We start from the raw sequence: 9,009 nt of genomic DNA, 5'->3' as shown, positions 1-9,009 counted from the left end.
CAGAAATGCAGAGGTAGCTGATTTTATCTCCCTTAACTACTGCCTAGCATGCTCAGTTGATCAAGGTGTGACCACTATACAAGTGTCCTATGGTGTTGGTAATGAGCAGCCTGTCATCTCGTCCCCACATCGCAGGTGCAGACATAGTTCCCAGGTAATACAGCTGGAAGAGGAAGTCACCTAACCTTAAAATGGAAAAAGCCTTTTCCAAAAAGCCCACTTTTTCTTGCCAGCCCTCTTGGTCCACAGCTTATAAAAGCAGCCAAGCAGAGCCAGGCTCCAAGCCAATTCAGAGCATCTTTTTTCCCTCTGCACTGCCTCCCTTGTGTCCAAGCATAAGAATAATAAAAAACTGCCTGGAAATTTCTCCAGGGTTTCCTCTCAATTTTTATCTTGGGGAACCCAAGAACCCAAAGGCTAATAACAATATGAATTTTGGATGAAACACAATACAGCTCATTAGAGTCTCCATTTTGTAGATGAGAAAATGGAGGTTGGACTTGAATCATGCCTCAGGGTGTTACCAGACAGGGACCTGGCCCAGAGCGGGCCTGCCAGGGCCAGCTGTCGCGTGTGGGTTCCTGACTTTGGGTAGGAAAGATTTCACAACGTGAGTCCAGGGGACTATGAGGATACATTTATTAAATCTGGGGACAATGAAACAAGGAAGAGCTGAGCATAGAGGAAGAAACAGGAGAGTTTTGGCTTGCCTGCCTTTGCTCACTGGGAAGTCAGAGAAAAGGGCGTTTTGGGGACAGACTTAGGGGATCAGCCTGGGACAAGCTGCCAGCTGCCCATTGCCTTCGAGTTTAGGAGACAGGCGCCTGTGAAGAAAGAAGTTGGGGAAGAAGGGAAAGGAAATGGTGCAGGTTGCTCCCCAGAGGGAGAGCATACAAGTATGCTGCGTCCTTTGTCTTGGGGGTTTTATTTTTTCCTTGCAGGCAGGAACCTTGAGGCGGTCTCAAGGGAGAGCAGTCCTTTTAGGGTCACGGTCTCCACTGACTGGACAGTGACAGGGCAGGGGGCCTTCAGTCATTGCAGTTGGTCCTGGGGTTGCCCCCCAGGTTTCGCTGCTATTCTGGGCCTGGAGCTGAAACACAACTGAGGCCCAGACGTTATCGACAGGGAGGAAAAGCCAGGGGAAGAAAGGTTACGCTGGAGGTCAAGTCCTTGTTTTCCCAGTGTTTCCCCCTGCCAGGCACTGTAAATTGCTTGGCCCTTGTATTAAGCTATTTGTCTGTTTCCCTATTCCACTTGCCAAGGAATTTTCCTAGCTTCTCACTCTCCTGTCTCAAAAGTATTACCAAAGGCAAGTCTGTGTGCCCAATGCTTCCAAAGACCTAAACTCAAAATATCAGAGTTCAGAAACTCAACACCTAATTAAAAAGGACATATACGCAGTATATTCATTGTTCATTGCACCTATGTTCATTGCACCATTATTTACAATAACCAAGATATAGAAGCAACCCAAGTGCTTATTGATAAACAAGTGCATAAAAAAGCAGTTGTACCTATATACAATGGAATATTACTTGGCCATAAAAAGAATGAAGCCCTGGCTGATGTGGCTCAGTTGGTCAGAGTGTCATCCCCAAAACTAAAAGGTCACTGGTTCTATTTCCAGTCAAGGCACATACCTAGGTTGTGGGCTCGGGTCCCACTCTGGGCACCTGTGAGAGACAATCGATGTGTCTCTCTCATACTGATGTTTCTCTCCCTCTCTCTCCCTTCCTCTCTCCCTAAAATCAATAAGCATGTCCTCAGGTGAAGATTAAAAAAAGAATGAAATCTTACCATTTGTGACAGCATGGATGGACCTAGCGGGTATTATGCTCAGTGAAATAAGTCAGGCAGAAAAAGAAAAATACCACATAATTTCACTTATATGTGGAATGTAAAGAACAAAGTAAATGAAACATAATCAAAGCAGATTCATAGACATAGAGGGCAGACTGTTACTTGCCAGAAGGGATGAAGGTTGGAGGACTGGGTTAAAGACATGAAGAGATTAGGAACTAAAAATTGGAAACGGAGTAGTCATGAGGATGTAAACTACAGCACAGGGAATATAGTCAACCATATTCTGATAACCATATATGATGTCAATTAGCTACTGGAAATGTCAAGGGGAACATTTTTTGTAAACTATATGATTGTCTAACTACTATGCTGTACACCTAAAACCAACACAAAACAATATTTTACATAAACTGTACTTGAAAAATAAAAATAATGTTTTTTAAAGTCAGGATTAAGAGTAAGGAAAATTTTACTTATTAAGAAGGTGCCAACCAAGAGGATGAGAGACCTAATAGTGCCTCAAATCCATCTTGCTCACTGGACTAGGTTCAGTGTATTTAAGGGGTTGGGGGAACAGATATGTGGAAGTGCTGGTGGGGCAAGTTTTAACAGGATGAACTTGGAACTTGGCCATCTATGGTAAAGTGGTGTCAACACCAGATCTTCCTGGACAATTAACCCTGTGCTTCTGAAGTAGTCCTGGTCTTCAGGTTCCAATTACGTTTTTGTCCTTTGGTTTGCATAGGGTGTGGAAAGGGGCAAGACTTTGGTTCCAGGCGCAATTGAAAATCAAAGTTCCCTTGCCTAGTTGGTGTGGCTCAGTGGATTGAGCACCGGACTGCAAAGCAAAGCGTTGCCACTTCGATTCCCAATCAGGGCACATGCCTGAGTTGTGGTCCATGTCCCCTGTAAGGGGTATGTGAAAGGCAACCACATATTGATGTTTCTCTCCCTCTCTTCCCCTCCATCTAAAAATAAATAAATAAAATCTTTAAAAAAAAAAGTTCCCTCCTCTGCACAAGCCATACTTTGGCTGCGTGACTCGTGGTTTTGGTCTGTTGCCTCCGAAAAGCAACACAGCATCTTGTTAAAGAGGATAGGGCCATTTGGAGTTGGTTCTGTGGTTACAAAAGCTTACTCAGCTGGTAGCTTTCAGGGCTGAGACTGGAATCCATTTTTCCACAAAATCAATCTTTCTCTTCTAGAGTCAGTCACAAAGTATAAAAAATGAAGAGTCTGAAGTTTTAAATTAATTATTAAAAACCAAGTGATTCAAAATACAGATGTTACCTTTTCATGACTGTATTGGCCAAAATTTTTAGTTGCAAATACTGAAAAAAAAAAGAAAGAAAGAAAAAGAAAAACAATCTGGGTTAACGTAAGCAGAAAAGAAAATTAGTAGAAGGATATTGGATAGTTCACAGAAATTTTGGGGAAGTTAAACAAAAAGGTTCGGAAAATAAGGCAGAACCAAAGAAAACTAAGAAGCCAGAACTATGATCAAATTATGCTCAGTCAAGTTGGTCCTACTGAGGCAGGATAGTAAGAAGACAGAAAAATTCCTTGGCAAGCAGAATAGGGAAACTGACACAGAGAGCTGAACACAGTGGCCCAGCAATTTACAGCCAGGTACAGAAGGTCACCTCTTTAGAGAAAACGTCTAGGCCTCAGTTGTATTTCAGCTCCAGGCCCAGAAAATCAGCAAACCCAGGTGGGCGGTGCCAGGACCAGTGGCAGTGACTGATGCCCCCCTGCCTTGTCTCTGACCAGTTAGTGAAGACCTAGACCTTGAAAGAACATACCTGGAAAACTGTTGAATATTCTGCCAAAATCCTCCCCTAAAATTCCTGCCTCCAAGAAAGAGAGGAAAAACTCAAGACAAAGGACACAGAGTGCATGCGCGTGCTCTCCCTCTGAGGAGCAGCCTGTGCCACTCCCTTCCCTCTCTTCTTCCCTCACAGGCATGCATCTACTAAACGCTAAGTGTCCCCGTGAGACTTGCAGCCAGGGGAGCAACTAGCAGCAGTAGCTCCTCCCCGGCTGATCCCCTGAACCTGCCCCCAAGGCCCAGTTTCCTCTGACTTCCCAGTGAGCTAAGGCAGCCCAGCCTAGGCTCTCCTGTTGCTTCTTCTATACTAAGCCCTTTGTTACTTTATGGTCCCAGCTTTAATAAACACACTCTCATAGTGACCTGGACTCCTACTGTGAAATTTTTCCTGCATGAAGTCAAAAACCCACACATTACTGGCTGGCCCTAGCACACCCGCTTAGGGTCAGCTGGTAATCTTTGTCGGATGACACCATGCACACTACCAACGCTCCTGGTGCTAGACCCTGCTGCTAATGCTGGCACTGTAGTTGCCAAAAACTACACTCTTCACATACTCCTGTCTCCACCGCCCAGCATGAATTCAGAACTCCCCTGCTTCTTTCTATTACTTCAGATTTACAGTCCCAAGGTTGTATGTATGCTCTGGCTGCCAGGAAACTGGGAGCAGAGAATCTGCCACTTTAGCTTTTGGTCTAGGGACTAAAGACAGGAATGTTTGCATATAAGGCAGCATAGCTGTTATAAATATGCATGGTAAAGATGACTTACCTACATATTTTTAACAGTGGTCAAGGTACCATAGACCAAACACTGTTTCTGCAGGCATTCCACAAAGGAAGAAGCGCACCAGGTGTGATCTTGATTGATGACACTAAGCACATTGCCAAAAATCAAAGCATGAACATATGGGCTACAACCCTGACGGGAGAATGCAATGTAGAGGCCAGTGTGCCTGTATATTAAATTTATATTCTCGAGTCTTATCTAACACTCCAGAAATGTATATTTTGGAAACTATGTATAACACCATGAAAAGTGCAATCTGTTTTAAAGAAGCAGAAGTTCATTCATCAGTTGACAAGCCCTTATTTAATGTGCATGCTAAGCACTAAAAATAAAAATACCAGCATGACACGGCCTGTGCTCAGGAATTGGCCACAGTCTGATGAGGGAGGGGACTATGATGTGAGATAGAGAGTTCAAACGTCACCGATGAGGTCCAGGTGAAGGGCTTGGGGAGGTCATCACAGGGGATGAGTTGTGAGTGGCAGGAGTTACAAAAGGTTGATTCAGGAAGGCAGTTATTGAACTGGTTCTCTCACTGCTACAGAAATAGTTTGGGATTCCCTCTCTTCCTTCATGAAAATGTTTAATTATTTCCCCTTATGCTTTTATGATATTTTGGACAATGAAGCAGGGACTGTCAATTCTTTGAAGGCTGGAAACAGATCTACATCTTGCAAGAATCTAGCACACACTTGGCGCTCAGAAAACATTTCTCTAACCAAATTAAACTACATAAACAGGTTAAATCTCTTCCTAGCTTTGGGCTGTTTTCTTCACTATAAAATATAGACTAGATCAGGTAGTTGATTTCTGAGGTTCCTGCTAGTGCCAACAGCAACTCCACCTTGTATATTTGTTTTACTGTATTCAATTTCTTAGTTCAATTCAAGACATGCAAATAATTGCAAATTAATTTATTATAAACCTGTGGATCCTAGCTGTTGAGAGTTTGGTCAATGCTGACTTCCTTCCTTCCTTCCTTCTGGACGGCTCAAGCTGTGTCTATGAAATGTCAAAATAGCCGTAGAGCTCTGTCATACAGCTCACTGGTAAAGGAAGGGCAGCCAACTCCCCAGTCTTCAGGGAACCAGCAGCTCAGTTAAAATGCTTAATCCTGTGACCTCAGGCTCATACAAATCCCATTCACTCGATCTTTAATGTCCTCAAGGGCACAGACTCAACCTCCCCTCTAATCATGGGAGAAGGAAATGATAGTAGACAAACGAGCCCTAAGAGCATTTTTGTAAAAGCGCTTTGAAACTATTACCGGCTATCAGAATGTGACTTACTATACTATTGCTAACAGTGATGATGCTATAGAAAAAAAAAATCTGGAAAAATATACAGCAAACTGTATGTTTTACATCTGAGTGGTGAGATGAAAAGGTACTTTCTTAGATTTGTGTCTCTAATGAGTTTGACTTTAAAACAATGAAGTCATAAGAATGTTATACTAGAAAAACCAAGAGAAAATCAAATAAACAACGTGACTTCCTCTGTGCGTAGCATTATCTTGTAATAATTTTAACACTTGTCCTGTGTGTCTCATTTGGTTGGTGCGTCGTCCCACACACTAAATGGTTGTGAGTTTAATCCCCGGTCAGGGTGCACATTGGAGGCAACCAATGTTTCTCTCTCACATCTATGTTTCTCTCTCTCTCTGTTTCTCTCTTCCTCTCTCTCTAAAATCAGTAAACATATCTTCAATGAGTGACATGCACTAGCTGGGTGGTAATAGCCCAGCCACCTAACATCTCAAAGTTTATTCCTTTATACATAAAATGGGGGTAAAACTGAGCCAGTGAGAGGACTTAAGAGGTAAATCTTAACATAATAGCATAAATAAAATCAAGAGAGTATTATTTTACTGGCTCTTTCCAGCAACCATGTTGCTTTCAGCTGGATTTATTTCCCAATTCAGTTGGGATACACCAAAAGCCCAGACAGGCTAAGTAAATTGTTTCAGACAACAAGGCTAGTTAGCCTGGAGGTTCATTTTCTATTTGCATGTTTTTATGCATATGCCTTTATGCATCTGTTAGTTTGCCTAGGGCTAGGGTATCATTTTCTCATACAATCCAGAAAAGAATCCAAGTATAAAAGATGAGAATCTCAGTTAACAAATCTACAATTAACAAAATAGTTGTCACCATCTTGGGGAGCAGTGAAGAAAGAACCACAAATTCAAGCCCTATTGAAAGCTGCCAAATGTAATTTTCCCCAGCTTTGTTTATCTCTATAAAGCAATTAAGCAGAAGGCAGAAAAGATGGGAGAGAAAAAATAGCTCATTTCAAACTAAAGCAAGTTACATTCTTTGCTCTGTGGCTTCCCCTCCCCCAAAACCCCACTTCAGTGGCAACCTCCAGAAATACCTGTGAATTCTTAACACACTGAGGCTCTGTCTCATATTTTTCATAGTTCCTGAAATGACAGATAGTGCCCAAATTGTCACTGTGAATGGCAGATCCCAAGACTAGGGGCTCAGCTGCCTCCATCCTTCAGAAAGGAATTGCTGCAAGTTACTTCTTTACCATTTCAGGCAAACATGATTGATCCTGCTTGGCCTTGGACAGAGCATTTAACATTTTTGAGCATCTATTTTCCACCTATATAACAGGTATATTGATGTCTGCTTCATAAAGTCGTTTCAAGAATTAAATGAGATAATACATATAGAAGTAAACGAAATTAATAGTAAAGTACCTAGCACAGGGTTTGGCATGCAATAGGTGCTCAAAAATAGCTTGCTGTCTATAAGAAGCCTCATGGTATAAAGGTTAAGTACCTGGACTCTGACCTAGACAGGCTGGGTTTGAACCCTGGCTCTGAAATTTGCTAGTATGTATTCAACAATGGCATTCATCCACTCGTGTTCTTCCTCTGTAGAGTGGAGACAGTGACAGTGCCTATATTATAGGGATTATAAAATGCTTAGACCAGTAAGTTTTTGTTCAGTGAATTGCAAAGCGCCCATATATCATCTAAACTGCCGTGTGGGAAGAAAGGAAGCAGAGGGAACCATCTCAGCCACAGTCATTCAAGGTACCACGACTGTTCTAATGGTCCAACAGCACCCTCACTTCTCTCTGAATCTGTTTCTGCCCCTCCTGGCAAATTCTCACTCCCCACTCTCCTGTCAGACTCATGGCTTCTGTCACTGACTTCTCCGTGCCTTTCTCCGAGCTTCTCCGCCTACTGTACCCTGAATTCAAATTCCTCAACAGAAAGGGTGTGGTTGGTGTAGTTACTCACTGATGGCTCCCCTTTCCTAACACACAGATCTCAGGACAGACCCCCTCAGAAGCCACTGGACTCCCTCCACACCTCAGCTTTAGCTAGGATCAAAGTTGCAAAGATACGTGCTTTAAAGTCCAGCAACTTCTGCCCTAGTAAGGTGGTCGTAGGAGTGCTGAGCATTTTGAATTTTGATTTTGTAAAGCAATCATAGCTGTTATTAAATCCAGTCGTCTCATTTTGTAGATAGAGAACTGAGCTCTAAACTGAGGAAGTGAGTTGCACAATGTCATAGGCTACGTTAAAAGGTAGAGCCATGCCGAGTCTTCTGACTCCTAGTCCAGTGCTCACTCCACTCTTCCAATATCCCACCTCTTCCTTGAACACTGTTGAGCCCTCACTGAAGGCTAAGCACTTAGACAGGGGCATATGTCATATGGGACTAAAGCGCAGCGACAGCCTTCCAGGAGCTGGCATTCTGCTCAGGAAGACAGACAAGTACATGAAACAAGCAGGCGACATTCTAGAGGAGTCTGTAAAGTGCTGGGAAAGCCCAAAGGCAAGAAGAGTGAGCCCTTGTGGGCAGTCAGGGGAACATCCCCAGAGTGAGGCTCATTTGAACTGGGCCTGGCTGGATGACCAGGACGATTGTCAGAATGATAAGATGGAGAAAGCATTTTAGGCAGAAAAGAAAGGAAGGGCAAAGGAAAAGGAAAGGCATGAGGGTTAAGAGAGCATATCTGATCAGGAGAATGATGTGGCAAGAAGGAAGGAAGCAAAAATGCATCTGCAGAAGGGGACAGGGAGAGCAAGAAGGGGACAGTGGGCGCTAACTTCCAAGTGCAGCATGACCACTCCTATGATACTCCTTCCTCTCATTGCCTCCTCATCCCCACCCATTCACCTGCCAGACCATTGCAGAATTCACCTTCTGGAAGTTTTCTCTGGCCCTCATCCTCTCTGATGTGCTCCCACGGGACCCTGTGTATGCCCCGGTCAAACCACTTGTGCAAGAGAAAGGAGCCCAGAGATCCCAACTCTCCCTCTCTCCCCTTGAAATGCAAAACTCCCTTATATCTGCCATGTATATAAAGAGCTATGCACTTGCCCAGCCCTGTGGCCAACACCACCTCTTACCTACATGGATCCCGACTAGGCTGTGAGCCACAGAAGGCAGGGCCCTGTCTCCCTTGCCTGTCACCATTTCTTCAGTGGCTGGTGCTTTGCACAACAATAAACATCTGCACAACATTTGCACAACAATAAGCATCCATAAATAAATGGATGCATGAAAAACCAGTGAATGAACAATGGCCGAATAGTACTTAGGCAGAAGTGAGTCCCAGGAAGGTAA

Source organism: Pteronotus mesoamericanus, unplaced genomic scaffold (assembly GCF_021234165.1).
Source record: "Pteronotus mesoamericanus isolate MK-2021 breed Mesoamerican mustached bat unplaced genomic scaffold, CSHL_Meso_final contig_33, whole genome shotgun sequence".
Classification (NCBI taxonomy): Eukaryota; Metazoa; Chordata; class Mammalia; order Chiroptera; family Mormoopidae; genus Pteronotus; species Pteronotus mesoamericanus.
This window is presented reverse-complemented; position numbering follows the sequence as displayed.